The following is a 27,054-nucleotide window of genomic DNA, read 5'->3' as shown; positions in this document are numbered from 1 at the left end:
AAAAGACTAAGTATATGATTATGTCTCGTGACCAGAATATTGTACGAAATGGAACTATAAAAATTGGAGATTTATCTTTCGAAGAGGTGGAAAAATTCAAATATCTTGGCGCAACAGTAACAAATATAAATGACACTCGGGAGGAAATTAAACGCAGAATAAATATGGGAAATGCGTGTTATTATTCGGTTGAGAAGCTTTTGTCATCTAGTCTTGTGTCAAAAAATCTGAAAGTTAGAATTTATAAAACAGTTATATTACCGGTTGTTCTGTATGGTTGTGAAACTTGTACTCTCGCTTTGAGAGAGGAACAGAGATTAAGGGTGTTTGAGAATAAGGTTCTTAGGAAAATATTTGGGGCTAAGAGGGATGAAGTTACAGGAGAATGGAGAAAGTTACACAACGCAGGGCTGCACGCATTGTATTCTTCACCTGACATAATTAGGAACATAAAATCCAGACGTTTGAGATGGGCAGGACATGTAGCAAGTATGGGCTAATCCAGAAATGCATATAGAGTGTTAGTTGGGAGACCGGAGGGAAAAAGACCTTTGGGGAGGCCGAGACGTAGGTGGGAAGATAATATTAAAATGGATTTGAGGGAGGTGGGATATGATGGTAGAGACTGGATTAATCTTGCTCAGGATAGGGACCAATGGCGGGCTTATGTGAGGGCGGCAATGAACCTCCGGGTTCCTTAAAAGCCAGTAAGTAAGTAAATAATCTGTAAGTAGATTCCAGAAGGACTGTTTTTTGCCCACATTAGATCTCAAAGTGTTACCGTTACGTGCACAACACAATTCATTTTTTTATTCAGTTGTTGCTATGTGACAGTGAGACTTCTTTTGTCCGTAAAAGGCTAATTCACACGGGGATAGTTTACATGAGTCAAGTGCTTGGAGCAAGTCGACTTTCCTTCAACTTTCCCCGTGTGATATGGTCGAGACAGTCAAGTTGTGACTTCGCGGTCAAGCAGAATTTGAGTTGACGACCCGTCAACTTTTGTGTCCACTTTCCCGTCACGTGACCAACTTGACTCCACCACTTCCCGCGTGTGAATGCGAACTTGTAGCAACTTGGCAAGTAGAAAGTTTGTAGTTTTAGGCCTATTGTCGAAGTAAATTAATAATTATTAATAATGAGCGCCCCTAAGTGGAATTCCAACGATATCATAAAGTTTTTGGAAGTGTATGAGAAGTGTGAACTTGTATGGAATATACGTGACAAAGAATAGCTCAATAAAAACAAGCGGAAATTATTATTCCAGAAGCTAGTCAGTGAACTCATGGAACAAGGTTTCGAAAACATAGATGTAGAAGTGGTTCAAAAAAAGTTAATAACCCTTAAAACAGGACTCATTCTGAAGGTTTCCTGTATTCTGCAGGATCTTCTTCAGCTAATTCTTTCAACAAGATATTAGATGCACCGTGCATAATTCTTCTACGAATCCATTTCTTAACCCATGTTCTCTTTTCCTTTTTTTCAAGAATATTTTGTAATTCATACAATAACAAGGCTCCAATTAGCTGCACACATGCTTTAATATGTGCTGGTGGCATCTTCAGTTTCACCAAACTAAAAATGCCAGTTCACTATTGATTTTTATTAACTATAGCAGAATACAAGAATTCAAACACCACTACGAATACAACATTCAGCGCGTGCTTTTTTTCAAGCATGGTTTCAAGTTTAATGTCTCAGTGTGATCACAAATATAGCATCAAGTTTATAGGCTTCAAGCACTTGACTCCTGTAAACTATCCCCGTGTGACTCGGGTTAAAACGATGAAACAAAACTGATGTGATTTAACATCATTTTGGACCTGAAATCACTTTTGTTATAACTTCTGATATAATTTGTTACAGGGATTCTGTTTTATGTCCTCCCTAATGTACCAGACTGTACATTTTAAAGGAGAAACTAAATTGTTGCCTATTCACCAGGAAAAGTTTAGGATTGGACTTCCATCATTTCTAAGAAATACTTAAAAACACGGTATTTTGTATTCCGTTACAAAGTACGAGATGAAGAAATTCCACTCGCTGAGATCATTACAAATGTCCATTCAAACCAAGTGACAGCCTAATGTATAAGATGGGCAATATCCTTTCTCCTTATTCAACTGAGGACGAATGATGTTTTCTAGCATTCTGGACTGTGGAAAGATTCCAATCTAAACCACTTCTCAACTACCATAATTCATTAAATGAAAACTAAACGTGAAGATATTATTATTATTATTATTATTATTATTATTATTATTATTATTATTATTATTATTATTATTATTATTATTTTAGAAACGGTACGTGAAGGTGTTACGTCTCCATTCCTATCAATACGTGTCATGTTTGAACAGCCATTACGAAGTTAAAAAAATAAATACTCGTACATATGACAACGTACTTACAACACTCCAAATTAAGTGCAGAGATCTGTGAAACTGTATGTAATGTAACACCTCGGTTTCATTTTTTGTTACATCTGACATGCGAGGAATATAAACGATGGAGGAATGGCTATCACTGAAGGAAATATCTGTGAATACTGAAAACAAACAGGCTGTTTTATATGACGATTGTTAAAGTGGAATGGATTGAGTAATTTGTTCACTTTTTAAGTTTACACGTGGAAGTATTTTTCCATCGTGATGTAGAAATATCCAACTCTTCCAGTCTGTTTATACGAATCCAGAGTCTCGAATGGACTTTTTTCCGAATGACCATTTTCTCGAATTCATTTTTCCGAAGCCAATTTTCCGAAAACATGTTTCCTTGAAACATAATTTTTCCGATTGCATTTTTTCAAATACACATTTCCGGAAATACGTAGGTAACAGTAATGAGTGAAAACTACTTACAATGCTGGGACAGCAATAATGAAACGTTTCTGTAATAGCGAATTTCACCGAGATGAAGAGGGAACCTTAGACAATGAAATCCCCAAGGGATGAGCTGAAATTATTGTTAGCTATTAAAGGTTTCTCCTGTGCCGAATTAAAGATGGACAGAGAAGCTCAGATAATAGAATTTGCACTGGGTGAGCTGAAATTATTACTTTTATTCAAGAATACTGGACGTACAAAGAAGTCAACAGACGGCTAGAGTACTTGTCGGGACTGTTGGTTACAGCTTCATCGTGTTATAGACTATGGTCATTCATTATCTGAGGAAAATGTTTACAAAAGATAAAATTTAAATATTGCCAAATTAAAGCCGAATACTAAGCTGTCCGCTCTAGTGAATGTGTCGCAAGTTCGTCCTAATGGGGAAGTCACAGGACTATCACTTACGAGTAGCCTACTTAACGGGGCTCTTTCCTTTGAGTTATTTTATAATGTCAATTTCGGACAGAAAATGTTTTCAGGAAAGAGCGGTATTAATTGTTAAATTGTCTAAAAATCGATCGATAAATCATTTGAGTAGTGATTGAATAAGAACGTTAAGGGTCCTGTTTCTACTTGTAGTAATAGTATAGCAACAGTAACAATCGATGGTGTTTAGATAAAGGGAGATAAGTCATAAAAATAACTTTCGAGATAAATGAAAGTAAAACTTGAAGCCTTATTGCAAATAATTTTCTACACAAATAAAACACATCAAATGCTAGTGTTGTTTTGTTTTTTGCACACCCAATTGTAGAATTTAACTTGCGTATTTACCTGGGGAACAAACCTCCAAGTGAAAAAAAAAAAAAAAAAAAAACTTTACCGGAACACTATCGAAATGACACTCCAGAAGAAATTAAGCGCAGAATAAATATGGGAAATGCCTGCTTTTATTCGGTGGAGAAGCTTTTATCGTCCAGTCTGCTTTCAAAAAAAAAAAAAAAAAAAAAACTGAAAGTCAGAATTTATAAAGTATTTATAATATTACCTATTGTTCTGTATGATTGTGAAACTTGGACTCTGACTTTGAGAGAGGAAGAAAGGTTAAGGGTGATCGAGAATAAAGTGCTTAGGAAAATATTTGGGACTAAGAGGGATGAAGTTAAGAAGAATGGAGAAAGTTACACAACGCAGAACTGCAGGCATTGTATTCTTCATCTAACATAATTAGGAACATTAAATTCAGACGTTTGAGATGGGCAGGACATGTAGCACGTAGGCCATATGGGTGAATCTAGAAAGGCATATAGAGTGGAAGACCTGAGGGGAAAAGATCTTTGGGGAGGCGGAGACGTAGATGGAAGAATAATATTAAAGTCGATTTGAAGGAGGTGGGATATGATGCTAAGGACTGGATTAATCTTGCTCAGGATAGAGACCGATGGCGGACTTATATGAGGGCGGCAATGAACCTCCGGGTTCTTTAAACGTTATTTGTAAGTAAGTGATAGTATAGGCTTTATTATATAAGAACCTGTTGTATATCCCTTGTGTTGTCTTAGTCTGCCTAGTGCAAAGAGCTTGCGCCATCCTGACTGACCACATGTCCAAAGAACTCCACAACTCTTGAATGTTTGTTCTCTTATACAAACCTGGCAGGGATGTCAGTGGTCGGCAAGAGGGAAGGTGTTAATTGTAGTGATAAGTACATAATTCAGCAAGCAAATTACCACTGTGGTTGAAAATAATGTTGAATAAGTCAACACCGAAGAGAAAGGCCGGCGGTAAGTGTTTATCTTTCGTCTCTCTGAGCCTATCAAGATCCAGACCGGAGATTCCAATCGTGGAGATGCACATATCACAGAGCGGTATGGGATCCAGTTCTGGGAAGACGTTTCGACAAAGTCCGGCAGCCGACCTGGCGCACCCGCGTCGATGTGGGTCACGCCTGTTCTCACAGCTTGTTGTGAAAGTGAGAGTGATTTACGCCGCTCATACATTCCACACTACGCACTTGTCGTCTTCCTCCTCATCTTCGCAGTGTTCGTCTGCAAGGGGGAGAAGGACGGTTGCAAAACTCAAGCACTAGGCTAGACCTCGAGATATGTGAGGCTCATCTTCACTTTTGAAAGGCCGCGCCAAGGCCGCCCTTTTCTTATTTGCCCATATACTACAGTGTACTGCACGTCTTCAGCTTTGAATAAAACAGGAACAAGACCATTTCATCATACTACAAGCGGCAGGTACTACACTTCAAAATAGCCAACATCCAAATATCCAGCGTATTCCGAATCTCACCGGACCGGTGGACAATGACGTCACGCTGCAGCGAATTAGGAACAAAACTGCTGGAAGGATCGATGGCTGTCATGGCGACTGTATAAGTTGTTGTCTGTGCTACGCTAGCAAATTTTTGCGAAATTTCCGTACTGCCATCTCGTTCACAGAAAAGAGAGCATAAACAATTTATTTCTTGAACCGGTAGTAATAACTGGTCCGTTGACATGTTCGCTCATAAGCCATTAACATATTGTTTTTACGTTGTGTTCATTATAAACAATACTAAAAATTCAACAGTTCATAGCTAAATACACGTCAAAAAAAACTTTCATACTCCATCGGCAAGTCTATCGTGCTATCAAAAAGGAGTGCGTTATATGGCAGTAAAAATTTTTAATAGCCTCCCTATCGATATAAAAAATGAAACTCAAAACATAAGATTATTTAGGGCCAAATTAAAGAAGTATCTAATTTCTCACGCCTTCTATTCTGTAGGTGAATTCATGACATTCAACAACGCTTCATGAAATTGATACTAAAACTTTGTGTTGTACTAGTAGACTATATTGTAAATCTCTTCTGTATATATTTCATCTAGACTGTGACTATAAATTAAGACTTTGTAATAGTACTTAGTTTTTTGATTTGTTCCATATTTTAGCTGTGAAGCAATGTATGAATACCATGAATGTTAGCAAATACAAACAATACAATACAATACAGCAGAACTAAAGCAGAACACACCGCCATGACACAACGGTGCCTGATGTCATTCGTCTGCTAATTCCCGCCCTATACAAGAACCAATCAGATTCACTGATGGCGGCTGATGGAGACTGCCACCACCTCTGCAAGCTGATGGCACCGGTGCGACACCGGTGGAGCATCAGTGACTCCATCGGTGAAATTCGGAATACCGTGATGCCATCAGATTGCTCAGCGCTGAGATTCGGAATACGCTCTAAGTGAGGAGACAGTGATTGAGGATTATTAAGAACCGGTGTATCTAAAGTCACGTGACTGACGATTACCAGTAGGAGGCGAGGTTTTATTAGTAGTAGTATGGGCATCACGCAGAAAGTTTCTGTAACTGATAGATTCGACTGCCTCCGTGGTCTGTTGGTCAGCATGCTGGCTTCCAGGTCTAGAGATCCCGGGTTCGATTACCGGGCTCCGCTCTCGGTGAATTTTTCTTCAAGAAGAAAAATTACCTGGGTGTACAGAGTCTGGAAATTTGTATGATTGTGAGTGTGCCGGGTTAATATTAATTAACCGATCATCAAATTATAAAAATACATCAGGACTCGCTGGGCAGTAACCTGAACACGCGTTTCACTGTCACATTGTTGACAAGTATAGCTCGCGCATGGAACGATTAGCGAAAAGCAATGGTGGCGTTGCTGTCTGATTTGACGTGTATATGAAGGCACGCCAAGGGGACGAGAGGTACGGGCTGATGGAAGTACTATCTCTTCCAAGAAGATGAACAAATGAGGACATCGCTGTGGAAATAAAGAACGTAGCAAAAAAAAATTCGAAGTTAAATGCGCAACATATATTTACGAATGAAATAATAATACCCTGCGATACAAGACACGTATTCACTTGCAATGGAACAAATTAAGTGGTAATGTAACTATCACAACGCAAAACTGATTCTATCGATGTCATTTCTCTTCCTACTGTACTCTTCAATATCATTCAAGCTATCTCGTGACCTTTCCCGTCGCCCTCTTTTCCTTATCGTATTGTTTCATTCGCATTCGCATTCCTTCCGTCGGTATTCCCTGCTTGCGAGACCTATAACTCCATCTGTTAGCACAACCATAAAGCACTAGTAGATGCTATAGAGTTACCAACAACGGAAAAAAAAAAACATACATATCGCAAAACTGGATTCTGTTTGGCTTACGCAGAATTTTGTTAAGGGGAGGGGGTCATTATTAAAATTGTTTACAATTTACATTCTCGGTGTTTTTAATTTTGTGTATTATTATTATTATTATTATTATTATTATTATTATTATTATTATTATTAACATTAACTGAGTTTTCACAGGGGATGTGAAACTACATAGTTCTAGGAAGAATAATATTTGCGACTACATCGTCACGTGCGGCAAATGTTTCTTCACAGCCGCAGCGTGACGATGTAGTCGCGAAACTTCCTGCTGTCATTACAGTAGAAATTAAAAATTTTCTTGAAAACATTTATGGGTTTAATATTGTATGTCACATACAGAGGATACACTATTACATTCACAAAATAGTTGTTCATCTGATGATAGTAATAAATACTGTATCATATTTCAGATTTGCTTGTGACGTAGAACGAATATTTTCAAAGTAAAAATATTGTTTTTTTTTCTGAACATAGAAAGAGCATTTTTTCGATAAAATGAAAATGTTCGTTATTATTTGTTATAATGAGATTAGAATCATAATTATTGTATCATTTGTATGTTATTTTTATGTGTATGGGTAAATTATTTTAGAGTGGAAAGTTACGAAGTTTATAATTACAAATTATTGTTTTTTTTTTTAATTATTCATTTATTGTTTTTTTTTTTTTTGTTCTAATGTCGTGGACGATTGGAGCATAAGTTTGGTTACCATGCTGCTGTACAAATTTGTCGTTCTGGTTCACTGACTTTGAGAGCTGCGCTACTACTTTTCATTCAGTAGAGATATAGTCCAAGCTCACACAACTTAACAGTTTCGATACCAACTTCAGCTCTGCTTATTGGAAAGATATTCTCGAAATTATGCACTATTCCATTCCGAGTTCGTACAAGACATTTCTCCCGTAACCGTGGGATTAATTTTTACTTACTTACTGGCTTTTAAGGAACCCGAAGGTTCATTGCCGCCCTCACATAAGCCCACCATAGATCCCTATCCTGAGCAAGATCAATCCAGTCTCTATCATCATATCCCGTCTCCCTCAAATCCATTTTAATATTATCTTCCCATCTACGTCTCGGCCTCCCCAAAGGTCTTTTTCCCTTCGACCTCCCAACTAACATTCTATATGCATTTCTGGATTCGCCCATACGTGCTATATGTCCTGCCCATCTCAAACGTCTGGATTTAATGTTCCTAATTATGTCAGGTGAAGAATACAATGCGGGCAGTTCTGCGTTGTGTAACTTTCTCCATTCTCCTGTAACTTCATCCCTTTTAGCCCCAAATATTTTTCTAAGCACCTTATTCTCAAACACCCTTAACCTATGTTCATCTCTCAAAGTGAGAATCCAAGTTTCACAACCATAAAGAACAACCGGTAATATAACTGTTTTATCAATTCTAACTTTCATATTTTTTTACAGCAGACTGGCTGATAAAAGCTTCTCAGCGGAATAATAACAGGCATTTCCCATATTTATTCTGTGTTTAATTTCCTCCCGAGTGTCATTTATATTTGTTACTAATGCTCCCAGGTATTTGAATTTTTCCACCTCTTCAAAGGATAAAGTTCCAATTTTTATATTTCCATTTCGCACAATATTCTGGTCACGAGACATAATAATATACTTTGTCTTTTCGGGATTTACTTCCAAACCTATCTCTTTACTTGCTTCAAGTAAAATTCCCGTGTTTTCCCTAATCGTTTGTGGATTTTCTCCTAACACAGTCATGTCATCCGCATAGACAAGCAGCTGATTTAACCCGTTCAATTCCAAACTGTCTCTGTTACAGGACTTTATTCCGTGTTCATACAAGTGTACTCAATCAGCAATGGAAAAACCCAAGGATAGTAAAAACGACTTGCGGACTGTCAGATTTTTCTCAAAAGAACCTGGGTTGCATTCTTACATTGTCATAAAATGAAGGCGATTACTTAGTAGTCTCGAATTTCAGCGCATCGGACAGTTTTACAAGCTGCTTCTTTCACTTTTTTCTTTCGACAAACAGCGTCGAGGAGAGAGCTTTTTAAGTAGGAAGAGTATGGCTTAACTACGACTTTTTATGCTTGATAATGCAGTATAAGTTACTATCGTTACAACAAGTATTTTTCTTTAATTAACAAATACCTGTAAAATGGAAACAGAACCGCATTTGAATTGTTACTTAATACGAGACATTTCCTGTTTTGTTACATGATTTTGCGGTCAACCGGTCATCTTCGTTTGGTTGCTATGTGTTTGTATATACATAAACTTTCTTTTGTCACTTCCTGAAAGTTAAGTGACGTACGATTTTTCATGTTTAAAATGTTACATCTTTGACCATAAAATACACATGCTATTGTGTATTACATACTCAAAAGAATTAGGCTACGAAGGTAACACATACTCATATGTTTCACGCCTCATGTAACATTTAAATCTGTTTTTCTTATACGAATGTCATTACGGTTTATATTTTATTTTTTAAACTGTTATTGAAAAGACATACTTTTTTTATTATTTATATTAGGGTTATAGTTGGTATCAAAATACATATTTTATAACCAATAAACAATAGTAAAATTATAATATAAAATTGTGGTCACAGTTACAATTCACATGAATTATGTAGAAGAATGCACCTTAATGAAAGAATGGATCCTGTTACAGATTAATGAGATGTTTGAGGAATAATCAATGCAAAAGATATACAAGAATGTCTAACCGTTTCAGAGTAAATACACGATCTTAAAAAGATAATCAATAGTACATTAATATAACAAAGTTTGACTTTCACTTTCAAATTAATACTTATTTCATGAACAATGACACAGTTAAGAGTAATAAAAGGATATTACAAGCAATGATTTACGGTTACAAGTTACATACGTGATTCAGGAATAAGTACAATAATTAAAATAATAACACAAGTAATGACTTATAACTAACGAAATTCTTGAAGGGCAATATATAATAGTAGGGACAATACAAAAGATTTAAAAACAAATGTAAACAGTGAAGCAATAGTAGAAAAATTGACTTAAAATTACGAGTTAAACACATTCTTTTTAAAGCAATAGGTAACAACAAAGAGATAGCCTATTTCATATATTATTTTGTGTTTCAATCTATTTCAATTTATTTTTCACTGTAACAACAAAAATATGTTTCATAAAGCCTCAAGGCATTTCTCTATATTTATTGTGTCATGGTACTCTTTGTCAATGGCAACCTGTAATGGTTATAGGAAGATGTGTGTGTGTGTGTGTGTGTGTGTGTGTGTGTGTGTATATATATATATATATATATATATATATATATATATAATAGCTATTAAACATATTATTTTAGAAGCAATAAATAGCTATACTAAGAGATGACTTAAAATTTACGAATTAAATACTTTATTTAGTAACAAAAATTGGCAATAAGGAGGTATTGCAAGAAATGGCTCAAAATTAGAAATCAAATACCTAATTAAAATAAAAATTAAAACCAATAGTAAAATGTTATAGTATGCGAAATTGAAGACTTACAGTTTCATAATAATCGATTAGAACTAATACGATTTTTTTCCGGAATAATTTAACATTATAGAGGTTCACGAATATTCTATTCAAGAAGGACATGAAATAATTATATGAGTTAGAGTTGGTAAGTTTAATAATTATGCACGCAAATAAAAATATGAACTTCCACTTTCAGAATTATATAAAAATGCAACCTCTATAATCCCATTGCACCGGTTTTAAGGCATTGCATTGTAAGCCGGGAGGTCGCGGGTTCGATTAGAGATGGAATCATGAATTTTCTCCACTGATCTAATCCCTCCTTCGCACTATGCTTCTGGGTTTACTCAGTCTTTAACAGAAATTTAATGACTACCAAAGTTATTTTCTTGGGAAAGGCGGCAAGCATTGCTACTAATGTCGATTGTCGAGAAAAGATGAGAGCCGTAACCTTCCGTTACCCTTTGGGCCTTTATAATGGATAGACTCTGTAGTATATCTTTACCTTATTAATTACAAACTAAGACACTTGACTTAATTTATAAACTTTACAGATTAGTTAGGTATCTTATATAATTATTTCTTTTTATAATACTACATTATGCAACGAGCCTATAATGGTAGTAATTAAGACGCGAGAATGTTTATGAAACGAGCGCAAGCGAGTTTCATAATTTTCATACGAGCGTCTTAATTACCATTATAGGCAAGTTTCATACGACTTTTTATACTCGACCATATTTCTAACTTGAAATTATTCATAAGTATTCATGTTATTGTTATGTGAGTGCAATAGCCTACCTCATAAATTGTGAGATGTGCGCAGACGCGAAAGTATTGATTTTTTGTGGGAAACGAATGTCGACGACCTTGATATAATCTAGAGAGTAAGATAAACGTTAATCTTGATATAACCTTGAAATTGAATTCGACATTGAGAAACGAGATGACAAATTGAATTTATTTGAATATTAACGCTAATTATTATAGTAACAGAACATAACCTTCTGCGACAGTATTGAATTTCCAGCCTGCGTGACGTTTCGCTAGTTGTCTTTCGATTGCATATCCGAGAATAATCGAAACCCTGAACTTTTATGAATAATGACATGCATTAAAGGACTGCTACAAGGTGTATAATTACTACATTTCGGCATGGTCGAGCATAAATTTACATAAAGTGACTATACTGTACCGGTATTTTGTAGGCCTAATAATTTGTAATACCTTTTAAGGAAATTCACATCTAAAATGGCATGTATGTTAAAATGTTTAAACTTTACTTTAGTTCACTCACGCGTAATAAATGTAGTATTTTATGTCAAGGGATGCTTATACTACGACAGTGAAACGTTCTTCGTTAAAGTCAGTATTTTCAGGTATGGTTGTTTTTGGAGTATGAACAGTTTTGGAACGAATTATGTGTACAGTAAAGCTAATGTCAACCCCATGACAGGCCAAATCGGCTCAGAAGGTGACGAGAGGTTAAGGCTCCCACCTTTACAGACAATCGGGATTTATGGCGTTAGTGCTACGTGCTCGCCGTCTTTACCCCCAAGAAAATGCCCCTGGTACTCATTTCTGTTAGAGGCTGAGTAGACCCCAAGTGCTGCAGGAAAGATTAGATCAATCGAAAAATCCATGACCACATCGTGAATTGAACCCACGACCTCTCGACTTTGCAACGTTACGCCTTAACCGCGACGCTACCCACGTTCCAATTCTGTGTACAGTATAATGATTAATTTCTCCAAGCCATGGGGCATGAGGACATAATATGATCATTTAATTTTTCTCCAAACAAACAAAATTAGCCTACTTGTTCGAGTTCATCACCATTTTGCGTTTCAGTTTCAATTAAAACCTTATTAACTTTATCCCAAATATTATTATATGTTATGTAAGCTTATATCATTCCAACGAAAGATGACTTATAGGTATTGAATATGAACAAAATCCAAGTAGTAGGTTAAGAGAAATTGCTGTACACAGAAAGACGATAAGGCTAAGAACCATTTCCGCGAAAATCTCTAAGTCGATTTTTGTGACGTCATAATGCTTCCCCACACCTGTGGAGTAACGGTCAGCGCGTCTGGCCGCGAAACCAGGTGGTCCGGGTTCGAATCCCGGTCGGGACAAGTTACTTGGTTGAGGTTTTTTTCCGGGGTTTTCCCTCAACCCAACACGAGCAAATGCTTGGTAACTTTCGGTGCTGAACCCCGGACTCATTTCACCGGCATTATCACCTTCATATCATTCAGACGCTAAATAACCTAGATGTTGATACAGCGTCGTATAATAACCCAATAAAAAATAATGCTTCCCTTAAAAGACTTTCAATTTTAATATTCTTCTAAATAATACGAAGAAATACTTTCCTGCTCTTCTTAATTTCATAGTAATAATAATAATAATAATAATAATAATAATACATTTAAAATCATAACCTAGCTTAGTTCATAATTAGCTCAAATCGAAAAAGCTAAAGCTTGTGCTCGGAAGCCTTCTTGAGAAGGCAAAAGCGTGAATATGCATTAAGATAGTATAAAAATATAATCAAGGTGCATTACAAAATGAAATAAGATTAATTATAATGAAGGAAATATTCTGAAGTGCTCATTTTTCTGATAGAGAAAAGTAAGACAGCTCTCGTTTATTGGGGCCTATATACACCAGGCATTATTTCTGCTTATAGTGTTACGATAATATAGATATACTTGGATCGTTTTTCCATGTAAACTTGAAATTCTGGACAAGCTGCAGACAAACAACATATTTGCAGAGTCGTTAAAATTTGCTTTATATGCGAAACCGGATTATAGATTTAACTTCGTTGACTTGCTTTGCCATAAAGATCTGTTATTAAAGAATATTAAAGCAACATAACCTTTTCATATGCGCCGTATAAAGACAATAAACGCTAGTGTCCTTGATGACTGTATGGGAATAAAGTTTTATCGAACACTAGGATTAGTGAATTAAATGGTTTCTACATACGATGTCACATTTCCTCTCGACATACAAGATACGTTATGAACACTGCTAAAAAAGGACAGCGATTCAGGTAATGGATGTATGAAATGACGTCAGAGTGTATGACAATTAACACTTGTCCATCATGACATTAAAATACTGATTCTTCACCATTTGGAAACGCAGAATTACTGCACTGAAACCCTATGTACTTCGGTACATGATAGTAATGACAATGCGTAAGTAATCACTTTGTGATTCAAGACGGCGCACCAACTGCACAAATTGCTATGTATGCAGACGATACAGCTATTTATGCAACCCATCGCAACATTAACATAGCCTCAAATCACCTTCAGGAAGCCTTAAACATCATATGCCCTTGGATTGAAAATTGGCGCATCGCACTGAACTACAATAAATGCGAAGCAATGGTATTTACTTTGTGTCGTCCTGCTAATCCTCCATGCATAAATCTTTCAACCAACGTGATACCGTGGAAACCAAAGGATGAAGCTGTAAAATATCTTGGAGTGCACTTAGATCGCCGTCTGTCATGGAAACATCATATCAACAACAAACTTAAATGACCTACTCAAGAGTCACTAAATTATATCCGCTCCTCAACAAGAAATCATCTCTAAAGCTACAAAATTGCATGCTACTTTACACATCTCTATTACGACCTCTACTGCTTTAATGCCTGTCCTGTCTGGGAGGAGCTGCAATAAGTGAAATTAAACGCATCCAGTCATTTCAAAATAAAGTCCTACGAATTTCACTCAATTCTCCTTGGTTTGTCCGTAACAGCCAACTACACAGAGAAACTGGTATTGACACAATCAAACAGTTTATTCATTCACAAGCTAAGAAGATCTATAACAACCTAGAAAATGTTCCAGGCGCCATCCATTACTCTCTCGGAAGGAAGTCCACATTTCTCACCAGAATCAAGAGCCGACTTCCAATGGACCTCATATTATAATCAAAATTTATCATCACACCAACCTATGTAAATAATTATTTATTAACAATTATTTTTGTTCATTGAGGAGCCCAATCCAGGCTGCCCTCAATTCAGTGTCATGTACTGTATTTATATTTTATTTAGAAATGATCTGTATAGCGTTAAATGCGCTGATCGATCAATAAATTATAAAAAAAAAAAGACGACGCCATGTTCCGTCGGACCCCGGCCACTTAGTCACTCGTAATGAGTGCACCTCTGTCCTTGTGGTTGGACATTGCGTCTACTGTCACACATACTGTGACACGGTACACGAGGGTAGGCCGACAAAGGGGAACACAGTAGGTGGAACTTAAAAATGAGAGGGATTCAATCCGGCATCGGAACTTGAATCCGATGTGACTTAGTGGATAAAGCGCTAGTACCTAAAGCTGGAAACTAGGGTTCGAGACCCGGTGTCTTCGATTACCTAAAAAATACAATTTATGAGAATATTAACAATTCAGAAGGAGTAAAGAACGTAAGGTCTGCTAAAGGACATATTATGTTGTGAAACATTTTTCTCCATTCCATAATCACGTGAAACTATTTGCTGTTCAAATATGGACATGAAATATGCATTTACAAATTTGAGAAAAACTTACCTCTCGAATTTTCACTATGTTCTCTGCACAGTACAATCGTCATCTATCTGTTCCAACTGTCATAAGTAGGGGGCGGATGTTGATGAAAAGTCATCTTCTTATTTTTCACATTAGGACGATGCCTATTAATATAGAAATCATTTCTATATTAATATCTACGTAAAAAAGTAATGTATTATATTGCATCTTTTGCATTTTTCGACGTTTTTGAACTAATAGGTCATTTATATATATATTTTCGGAATATTTTGGTCATTTTTGTACTCTGGAGAAATTTAAGATCATCTGGAATGCATTTTACTTTCTTCTTTACCGATAGGTCTGTTAAATCATTTTCTAACCAAATAGGTCAGTAGTAATTACCTACTGAATAAGTGAATAACGTGAAGTTTGAGCTTTATAGTTCGGAACAGACTCTAAAGTCCATCCCTCACTTCACACAACGGAAGTAATATAAAATACTTGACAGCAGCTTAGTTTAAGTGAGGACTTTGACCGCTACTGTTCTTTTATCGGTATGAGGATGTCTTTAGAATTTATGTTTGGAAGGGGGGAAACTTTCACCATGTCCTGGACACAACGTTGTGTTCTCAACATGGTTCGGAAGGGATGTCTACTGTAGTAGACAATATTTTTTACACAAAAATTGCACGCTGCACCCACAGTTTGTTTTGTCATTCACACTCCCTCATCTGGAAGTTCGGGTAACGAAAGTGAAGCGCGGAAGGAGGAGGAGACGGAGAATGAAGGCACTGATATGGATCACGCCTGATTGAAACACATTGTAAATCCTGATTAAAATCTATAGTTTTCCCTTAAAACCTTCATTTTGTTGCATGTTCGTTTCCTTTATCTTAGCCAAATTCCAGGAATTTGCCACCTCTCTCCGAGATTTGCAGGACAGTCATTGAAACAAGGTGCTAATTTTTAAGAAGTTGTGGTGCGAGTACGGTGAATAATATTTAAATGTCATTTTCTTTTCATTTTATGTAATTTTTCTATAAGTTTAAGGGAATTTTAGTGATCATTTTAAGTAGATTTTTAGGTCATCAATATCCGCCTCCTAGTCATAAGTGACCTGTTACTCTCTGCCGGCCAACGAGATATATCAAAGCAAAAAATAAAATGAAATTAAATTTAAAATAACGTTTTAAGTCATTTATTAAAGTTCTCGTTAACACTTTGTTAAAAACATAAAATTTACTCTGTCACACGTTAAAAGTGTTAAAATTGTTAAAAAGGTATTTACCTTCGACAAATAGCGTCGAAACGGGCCGTCTGTCGAAGGTAAATACCTTTTTAACAATTTTAACACTTTTAACGTGTGACAGAGTAAATTTTATGTTTTTAACGTTTTAAGCGTGTGCCTGAATAATATTCTTAGGTTCTACGTCACTGTTGCATCTCGTTTAAAGAATAGAAGTTCCCGCGCTGAATATGCCTTCTCTAGTCAATATACCAAATTTCAGCGCAAGATTACCTGTAATTATACTCATAAAGTATATATTAAGCAATTCACTTAACGCTTAAATCCAAAGCAAACTTCCTGAGCATGTACAGTTTCTCCAAATCGGGCGCGGTTCACACAGCAGAAGATTATAACTGTTATGAAATGGACAATTATACTGCGTACGAGACGTGTTGCCCGCCCAAATTACCTTGAAGAGCTACGGTAACAGAGACGGACTCTGTGCCACGTGCTTGGAAGACAGCTTGACCATTCTGTGTGGAGAAGGTTGTTCCACCTGACAGAAGCATCCACGTCCATATTAATCATAAATCTCGTATTGCAACCGCGAATACAAACAATCCATCACTTCGCTGTACCAGAAGCTCAGTTAAGACATGGAAAAGAGTTGTGGTCTAATGCTGATATTTTCTTAAATTTATTTCGCCATAGCATCGAGATTACACTCTTGTCTTGAAGTTGGACGGAGTTAGAACGCTTCAGACAGGCCAACTTCAAGATGTCTGGAATGCGACCTCTGCCATTATCCTTCCCTCTTCGTCTGCCGGCAATGTTTACATCGCCTGTCAGACAATATGGAACGAAGTATAGTCACTATAGTTCAGGCATGTTCAGTGAGGGAATTTCTAGTCTTTAACCGAGGTGCAACAGTGACGTAGAATATCTTTAATTCAAGATATGTATAAATTAAATTTTGAATTTTTACTGAATTTATGTACTAGCGGAAGGTGTACATACCCACTTAAAGTCAATTACCATATTCATAAATGTGTATTAATCCACGCTCTATTAAGTTTGGCCTACTAATTCTTAGAACTTACGTACTTGTTGAGTACAGTGACTTAATGAAATGAGATTGAACGCCACGAAATTACGGAATCGGGCTTCTTTCAGTGAATTGAAAGATTGACAAGAAGATGTAAAAAAAAAATCTCCCATAGGATGAATTTCCAGAAATCTGAATTATAATAGTACATTATGCCACGAGCCTATAATGGTAGTAATTAAGACGCGAGTATGTTTATTTATGAAACGAGCGCAAGCTCGTTTCATAATTTTCATACGAGCGTCTTAATTACCATTATAGTCAAGTTTCATACGACTTTTTATGCTCGACCATATTTCTAAATTGAAATTATTCATAAGTATTCATGTTATAGTTATGTAAGTGAGGAGCGGAACTGACCTGAATTGTGAGATGTGCGCAGACGCGAAAGTATTGATTTTTTCCGAGGCACGAGTGTCATTGACCTTGATATAATCTAGAGAATAACATGGAGATTAGTCTTGATATAACCTGGAAATTGATTTAGAATTGAAAAACGAGATGACAAATTGAATTTATTTGAATATTATTTACAATTAACGCTAATTATTATAGTAACAGAACATAACCTTCTGCGACAATATTGGATTTCCAGTCTCCGTGACTTTTCGCTAATTGTCTTTCGATTGCATATCCGAGAATAATCGATACTTGCGGTTTATAATGGTACAATGGTGATTTCTCATTGGCTGAACAACTGAATTATAATGAATAGGTGTACTTTAATCAGGTGCATTAAAGGGCTACTACCAGGTGTATAATTACTACATTTCGGCATGGTCGAGCATAAAATTTATTATTATTACTTTTTTGCATACAGATTTATTAATGATAATAATTTGAAATGATAATGCATTGCTAAAGACAGGCTTTGTTAACATATCGGTACTTATTATGATTTAAATAGAGAGAAAAAAAATACTAAAAATATTTAAAATTGTACACAATATATCAGGAAAATCAATTTTCTCTGCACAAATTGTACCCCAAATTAAAAATACAATTACCCTTAACAACAAAATTTAATTTGGATTCTGAAAAATTATTTATTAATATAAAAGCGTTGCTTAATCACTATAAAAAATTTCCAGCAGAAAATTAATCCAGGATATGAATAAATTAAATTGCGAATTTCACTAAATTTATACTAGCTAAAGTCATATGTACATACCCCTTAAAACACAAATATATCTTAAGAAAAATGTGGTTGAATGTGTATCTTTCATTAAGCCGAAGGTACTCATCTTTAACTGTATAGAATCTTAACAGTTGAGCCCATAAAAACGTTAAAAAAAATCTAACTAGTGCGGTACCTAATACGACAAAACTTAAAATAATCCTTAAATTTAAATAACAATAAATTTATCGATTTTCTACTTTGTGGTCGATAGATTAACCGGCTATGAATTAGGAAGTGCCGGGTTCACTCCCGGTGCTGATGAAAATTTTCTCCTTGCCATACTTCTTTAACTGGCCCAATGTCCACTCAGTCTCCTTTCAGAATGAGTGTCGAGTCCTTCCCAGGGGAAAAGGCGGTGGGAACGTGTCGCTCCCCACACCACGTCATTCTAGTGCCGAGGTGATGAAAGCTTGGAGCTCTACACTCCATTTGTCTCTCGTGGATATAAAGAGAGTCCAGAAAGAAAAGAACAACTCAAATACTTTTAACAAAAATGTTTAAATATCAGGATCTACCGGCGAAGGAGTTTACAGAGTATAATATAGAGATGGATCCAAAACAGAAGAAAACCTTGGGGCAACCATAGTTGTCCATTCTGGAAACTTTGAAATATTTTCAAGTTCAAGGAAATTACTAAATCCACGATGTACAATCCTTCAAGCTCGGATACAGGGAATAGAGATGGCAGTGAACTGGATGCAACACAATATCATCATCATCATCATCATCATCATCATCATCATCATCATCATCATCATCATCATCATCCAATTCAAGCGCTAGACCTAGTGGTCTGTTGCTGTGTCAATGGTCTCATGTCATCTTTTTAATGGTCTTCCAACAGATCGTTGTTCAGAAAGGCGGTAATGTAGCACTGCCTTTGGTCATCTTTCAGTTGGCACTCTCTCGACATGATGTCTCCAATTAATTCTATAGATATGAAGAAAATCTAATATAGGCTGGACGTTCAATTCTTTCAAAATTTCTGTATTTCGTTTTCTATCCCAAAGTGTGTATCGCGCCGTTTTTCTCATGAATTTCATTTCGTTGGTAGCTATACGTTGAATATATATATATTGGTCAAAGTCCAGGCTTCTGATCCATAGACTAAAGTAGGTCGTGCTAAAATGTTATACATCTTTAATCTTGTATGTTTCTGTACTAAATTAGGTTTGAAAACTGAATTGGTAATGCCGATAACCTTTACAATAGCGCATTATGCAACGAGCCTATAATGGTAGTAATTAAGACGCGAGTATGTTTGTTTATGAAACGAGCGCAAGCGAGTTTCATAATTTTCATACGAGCGTCTTAATTACCATTATAGGCAAGTTTCATACGACTTTTTTATGCTCGACCATATTTCTAACCTGAAATTATTCTTAAGTATTCACGTTATGGTTATCTAAGTGAAGAGCGGAACTGACCTTCTAAATTGTGAGATGTGCGTAGACGCGAAAGTATTGATTTTTTCCGAGGGACGAAGTCATTGACCTTGATATAATCTAGAGAATAACTTGATCATTAATATTGATATAACCTGGAAAATGATTTAGAATTGAAAAACGAGATGACAAATTGAATGTATTTGAATATTATTTACAATTAACGCTAATTATTATAGTAACAGAACATAACCTTCTGCGACAGTATTGGATTTCCAGCCTCCGTGACGTTTCGCTAATTGTCTTTCGATTGCATATCCGAGAATAATCGATACTTGCGGTTTTATAATGGTACAATGGTGATTTCTCATTGGCTGAACAACTGAACTATAATGAATAGGTGTACTTTAATGAGGTGCATTAAAGGGCTACTACCAGGTGTATAATTACTACATTTCGGCATGGTCGAGCATAAAATTAGTTATTTTATAATCGATATTCTTTTTTTTTTTCATATGAAAGACGGTACCCTAAATAGTTAAATGTGTTCACTTGTTGTAGAATTCTGTTTTCAATACAGATTTTACTGCTTATTGAATATACAACACAATATAATTTAATATATTAACTAGCTAATCAACGTCGGCTTATAGGCAGCTCTCAAAACAATCTCATTCTAGAGAATAATATATTAAGTTAGGGCACGTATGAGATTCCAGAGCCACATTTATGAAGATTCGAGGCATATAATTAAGCTGAACGTTGAGAAATAACTAACTAAAAAATAACTACTGAACATAGACAAGTACTTTTTATTGCAATAGGAATTACGAATTTTTCTTAAGCTGATATCTCATGAAGTCCTGATTGTTATTAGTCTAATACAGTATATTGTAAAAGAACAATTTTTTAAAGTTGTGGGTTAGGCACTTACGGTAGTGATGCACTCATATATGCCCTAATGTTTCGCAATATACTCTAGTCATATGCACATAATTTTACACTCGCCTTCTTCTCTATGCTTTTGAAATGACACTTTCCTCAAATGCTTGGAGGACAATGGATCTTTTATAGGCAATTCAGAAGTGTATGTGAGATTCACAATTAATTCAGCATCAAGCATTGCGTAAACATCTTCCAGGCATACGTGACAGCGAGTTATTTTCATATCCACTCTCTGCGTAGGTGGACGGATCCATTTTCCCACTCAGAGGTACCTCACGCATCGGAATTATTAACTAGCCTACATTTACATTACGCCCCGAGACTGTTTGTAAGGACTACACCCGCCCTTCGTAATCATGGAGTAATCATTACGGGTGTCACATAATTTAAGATTTTGTGTGTGATGAAATTTTTCATATAAACTAATTCCCAACAAATATAACAAATTCGGAGTCATATGACTATGGATAAAATAATGACAACCAATCAGTCAGATAGGGGTGGAGGCAGAGTGAGTTGTAATGGCAGGTAGAGTAAATATTTCATCTTCCATGTTAAGTAATAATAATAATAATAATAATAATAATAATAATAATAATAATAATAATAATAAAGCTACCTTTAGATTAAATGTTGCTCAATAGACATATCATACTGTGATTAATAAACATACAAATTTTAAAAAAATATTACATAGACAATTTTTATTTATATTATTTAAGAAAACTGCTTTGAGACCTTTACAAATTATTCAAAATAGAGCTTTAAGAAATTGATTAGGTTTTCATTATTTTACTCCAGTTAAATATCTATATCAATTTTCTTTCGTTCTACGAGTTGAACCAATTATCAAATTAGGTACTGCTATTTTCATGTACAAAGTTATTAACAATTTAATACATAGTAATATTATATTTCAGTTTAATAAAGATATACATACTTATTTACCAAGACAAAAAGACAATATTTTTTTTCCCAGCATAGCTCAGTAACTTATGGAACGAAAGGACTTAACCATTTTTAACAACTTTTAACCAACTTCCTTTAGAATATAGAATTTACCAAATCGCCGATGTTTTAAGAATTGTTTAAAAATACGTTTTTGGGAAGATTATTTATTTTAATTCTCAGTTGATTTATTTATTTCAAGGTTTCAAACTTTTTCTTTTTCCTGCCCAAAACTTTATGTTATCTTACTATTTGTTCTTATTTTGCTTTCTTTCTTTCATAAATTCTTGTGTTGTTGTTTGTTTTTCACAGACTGTAGTTTTATGACGTTTTCAATTACATTGTATAACATTGTATGTGTTCTTGTATAGCCCCTACATATGAGTTATACTCGTTGGGGCATACTGGATAAATTTTTAAAAATCCAATTTACTTTAATGTAAAGGCAAATCTTTATAAAGTATTACCATATAATTTAAAAATTACCAATATTCACATAAATATTTCGTAATGCTCGTATATTAACAGAATGACACCTCCAACACATCCGCCTTGAACTTCAAAACTGTAACATTGATCGCAGATTCTCTTTTTTTTTTTTATTCAAGAATAAAGGCTCTCTCTAAACGCTTCTAGACGTGCCGCTCTTTACAGATAGACACAATAGTTACAAGTTTTACACAAAGTCCAGAATGGGATAGATATGTGTGGGAAGAGCCAATTTTGTAAATTGGAGGAGGGGGGGACTTAAGTTTCATCGTTATTTATTTGCTTTTATGGCATCATCTGGTTTTGAGCGTAGCTTAACTTCGGTATTTGTAGCTGAATTTCAGGATGTTTGTAGCAGACTTGCTTGTATTGAGGTTGGCAACGCTAACGGACGTACATTTCGCGGCGTGCTTCCTGCATAAGGATACGTTAATATTTTTTTAGTACATGCCCTCTAAAATAGTTGCTTTTCAGACTGTTATCAGTTCGAAAAATTCAACTTAGCGGCCTAGGCAACTTTTAATATATGTCAACATTATTTCATTATGTTTATCATACGGCGGTTAGAATGACTGACTATGCCTTTCATACTTTCATTTATATTTACTTTTACTTTATTTTATTTCATATAATTTAGAGTGCTTTTACTAAAAACTATTGTATGTTTCACGTACGCAGAGCCTTTAGCGGATTCATACCGTATTTTGGACTCAGCTTTCACCTCGTCCAAAACATTGAAAAATATTTTTTGTACTTGTGATGTAGAAATTTGTCAAAAGATAAGACAGAATTATTTGAAGTGTTCATTTTTGTAGTTATTCTTCAGCTCTCATCACTTTTCATTTTTTTAAATATTATTTAATGTTACTGAAGAAAAGACACAATATAAATAAGGTACTGAGTTTTTGTAATTTTTGCAATTTTCATTGTATCTTCCTGAACATTTTACATCACTTAGATTACTAAAATACATGTCTACGATTTTTTATATGCATGTTGAAAATTGTACTTAGAAAACATTATATTTTCATTTAAAATAATTTATACTTTTAGTAAACATTTAACTGGGTCTCGCATAAAGATAATACATTTCTTAAACCTTTAAAATGAAGTAAGACTCCTTATAACAAAATGATGAATTGTTTTTTCCTCGTAAATATACTTTATTAGAAAAAAATAATTTTGAACATATGATGTTTCTTCTTCAACTTCACTGCCCGACATAAAATACAACTTTCTTAATAATAAAAATAATGTTTACATGAACGCAGCATTTCATGCACCGACCTGTTATGAATATGTGTGCAAATCTCCATTACTGTAAGTATAGCCATTTAGTAGATATTTCTAGTAGTTTAAAATGTGAAAGACTCTGATTTAAGGTAAAATCACTTAAAAAGTCTATAATACACATTCTGTATATAATAATTAGGCCTATTTATATAGGATAAACTAAATTTCTGACTTAGAATAAAGATATCGCGATGAAATCGTCACTACAGCATTTCTCAAGAAACAGTAAATTGTTGGCACCATATTAAAGAAAATAAGAAAATGACCAAAATTAGCGAAAATTCAATAGCGTGTCCCCTTAAAAATATGAAGGTAACCATAATATAGCCCATTAGAAGTGCTTAGCCACACAGAAAACCAGTTTTGCTCTTTGACACCATGTAAATAAATTGGAATTATCTTTTCAGTAACGCAAACATGATGGCATTTCAGGTGGCAAATATTACTAAACCACCGGGTAACTAATGTTCTTTACATTTGGAAACTGTTGTTATTTCCTTGCTAAAATGTCAAAAGGTTACTTATAAACATTTGGAACATGACGGAAGTTATACATTTTAAGAAATTTCACTACTGCAACAAAATAGGCTATATAATATATCAATCACAGCTTTGAAAATGACAGAGTCCTTCACAAGCTGACTTGAAGCTCTACAGTAAATAAAATATACTAAAATATTATGAATAAATCCCATTTAAAAGAACAGAATAATAATACGTTGCAAACACGGAGCCATTACCCTTATCTCTGTTTTCTTTAGCAATTTTGCTTGGTGTAAAAGGTAAAGGTATACGTCAATTATTGTATCTTGTTATGAAAGCTAGATTCTATTGCACTAGGCTTAGCGCTGGTAATCTCGTTTCCTCACAAAGCTAAGCATTAAACAGATGGCAAGCCATATGATACAGCGCTTTCTTGCATTCCAGGTGGTGGCAATCTTCCGACACGATGTCGATGTGCCATAATCCGTGATGTAAATTGCTCCACGATTTTGCAATAATGTTGCAATTTCGCATGCATTTCAGCGCCCTAAATGTCTCAGTCAGGGGTAATAGGTATGACATTCAAGTTGAAATCTCTAAACAACTTTTTACTTGTAAAGTAATACATTATACCGTGGCTAACGAGATAATTCGTCATACATTTTTAATATTTATATACACTCATTTCCGCATCCGCCGACATAGAAAGGTACTTTTATGAGTCTGTGGAGATATAAAAATATTAATTGCTTAGAATGAGTTACATGAAGGTGTGGTACAATTATAAAAGGTTATTTTTCAGGCGCACTGACAACTACCTGGAATTGGCGCCAGTTTTAGGAGATTTTTATTGCAAGAAAATAAGTTTATTGGTAGAAAAGTATACAAGAAAATTGTAAATATACAAAAATACTGCACTCCTCTGAAAAGAGAATGATTTCATGTTCAGGGCAGAATTCAATATATACAGTGAAAACTCATAAGTTCGACAGAAAACAAGTTCGACATCCTATAGTTCGACTGTTTACGTTGGAGAATTAGACACGCCCCTACACGGGCACTAAGAAATGGGTTTGCCATTTGAATGGGAACTGGTTCTGTGTCTTGTAGTGATACTTTTGTTAAAGGAAAACAGAATATTTTATTGATTAGGACATCCATATTGATCACTGATTTTAAATTAATGAACCCTTTTTTTTCTATTTGAGAATTGTGCCGTTTGTGAGACGGAACTGTCGAAACCCACTGTGGTACTAGAAGCGCATACACAAGTCTCGGAGCGTGCGGGAAATGCAAGTACAGTACTGTATTCGTTGATGGATAGTTTATTTAGGGGTAACAATGACGATGAACGGAAAATGGAATAAACATATAGACACTACAAAACATAGGGCACTGATAAAAGCGATGGAAACACTGAAGATACGTAACAAAATCCCGGAAGTCTCTTTAAATTTATTAGATAAAGTATACAACGCGGTAGTTAGATCTACAATTACGTATGGGCAGAAATTTGGGGTTGGGGAAGAACGGGAAAACTTAACCAGGCAGAAAGCGACTTTTTAAAACGGATAACGGGGGTGGGGAGGGGAACGGCTAACAGCGGAATCCTAAGAGAATTCGGACGCCATAGAGACTCAATAGAATGCAAGATAAAAGTTTTAAAGTACTACTTGAGGATTGTGCATGGAGATCAGTCTCTTATTAGAGCGGTCTGTTATAGGGAGCAACTCGAGAGGAGAGACCAAGTAACCTGGGCAGGTAGATTACGCAGAGGGTTGGAGGAAATAGGCATGGGATGTATAATCGCGGAAGATTGCAGGAACAAGCGAAATGTCTGGCGGAAAGTCAAGAAACGCCTGAAGGATATAGACAGGCAAATAACAGAAGGGGAATGTAGGGATAAGGTTGCTCTGGAGATCCAATCGATGATCAAAACAAATTGGGGAGCCGAACTTTATCTCTATGGAGGTAGCAAAGAAGGTAGACTGGGTTTAATCTGGTTTCGTCTAGGAGCCTGGAGGGCACTTAAAACCGTCAACGAAGAGGGGGCGAGAATATGTCCTCTTTGCGGTTAAGGCGAGACATCACACCATATTTTATCGGAGTGTGAAGCCACAGAAGCTCTGAGGAAACGATTCCTGCCAGAGTCCTTCATTACATCTAGCAGGGGGCACTTGGCAACATACAATATGTTAAATAACGTTAAAAATTGTGACAGTGTGGGAAAATTTATGGCAAAAGTTCGACAGTTGAGGATGGAACTGGCCAAGGGGGAGGGAGCCGAGAAAATAAGGGAAAGAGTTATTAATTAATGTTGGAATGATGAAGTAATTAATGGATAATGTTATTTTTGTATTTATTGTGTCTTTTTTTCTATTTGTATTTTATCGCGTGTGTATGTTTTTTTATGTATTACCTTTATATTTATTAGTTGGATTATTTCGTGCAGTCTCAATAAGGAATTGAATTGTTTATATGTATATATATATATATATATATATATATATATATATATATGTGTGTGTTTCACTGTGGTTTTTTCTCTCTATCTTTTCATATCTTACATTTATTTTGTTTTTATTATTTTTGTGAAATTTGGTTTGAAGTTAGATTAGTTGTAATTGTGATAATTAATGATAACAGTAGTAATAATAATAACTGTTGTTTTACTATTTTATTATTAATAGTATTATTTTTGTTTTCTTTGAAGATTCAAACTGTGCATAGTTACAGCACGAATGGGCGTACGGGCTCGTGCGAAGGATCTTCTGTACACGAGTTTGTATAATTTATCATGCATCAATAAATGCACTTATCTATCTTGTTTAACATATATTGATAAATGAAGTGGGATGCAACTGTTTTAATAAAAATGAAACTGAATCGACAAAGCCTTCTTGACTAGTTTAATCGTTCATAGAGTTCAATAAAGATGGTACAGTTG

At 35.2% G+C, this 27,054-nt stretch overlaps 1 long non-coding RNA gene across 1 annotated transcript in view; it reads left to right on the top strand.

The window, feature by feature from the left end:
- LOC138697690 (uncharacterized) overlaps positions 1-27,054 on the top strand; it is a 420,021-nt gene that overhangs the window by 187,916 nt on the left and 205,051 nt on the right. The window lies entirely within an intron of this gene.

The sequence above is a fragment of the Periplaneta americana genome, chromosome 4 (assembly GCF_040183065.1).
Source record: "Periplaneta americana isolate PAMFEO1 chromosome 4, P.americana_PAMFEO1_priV1, whole genome shotgun sequence".
Classification (NCBI taxonomy): domain Eukaryota; kingdom Metazoa; phylum Arthropoda; class Insecta; order Blattodea; family Blattidae; genus Periplaneta; species Periplaneta americana.
Note: the sequence above shows the minus strand (reverse complement) of the source record. Positions and strands in the feature narration are given on the sequence as shown.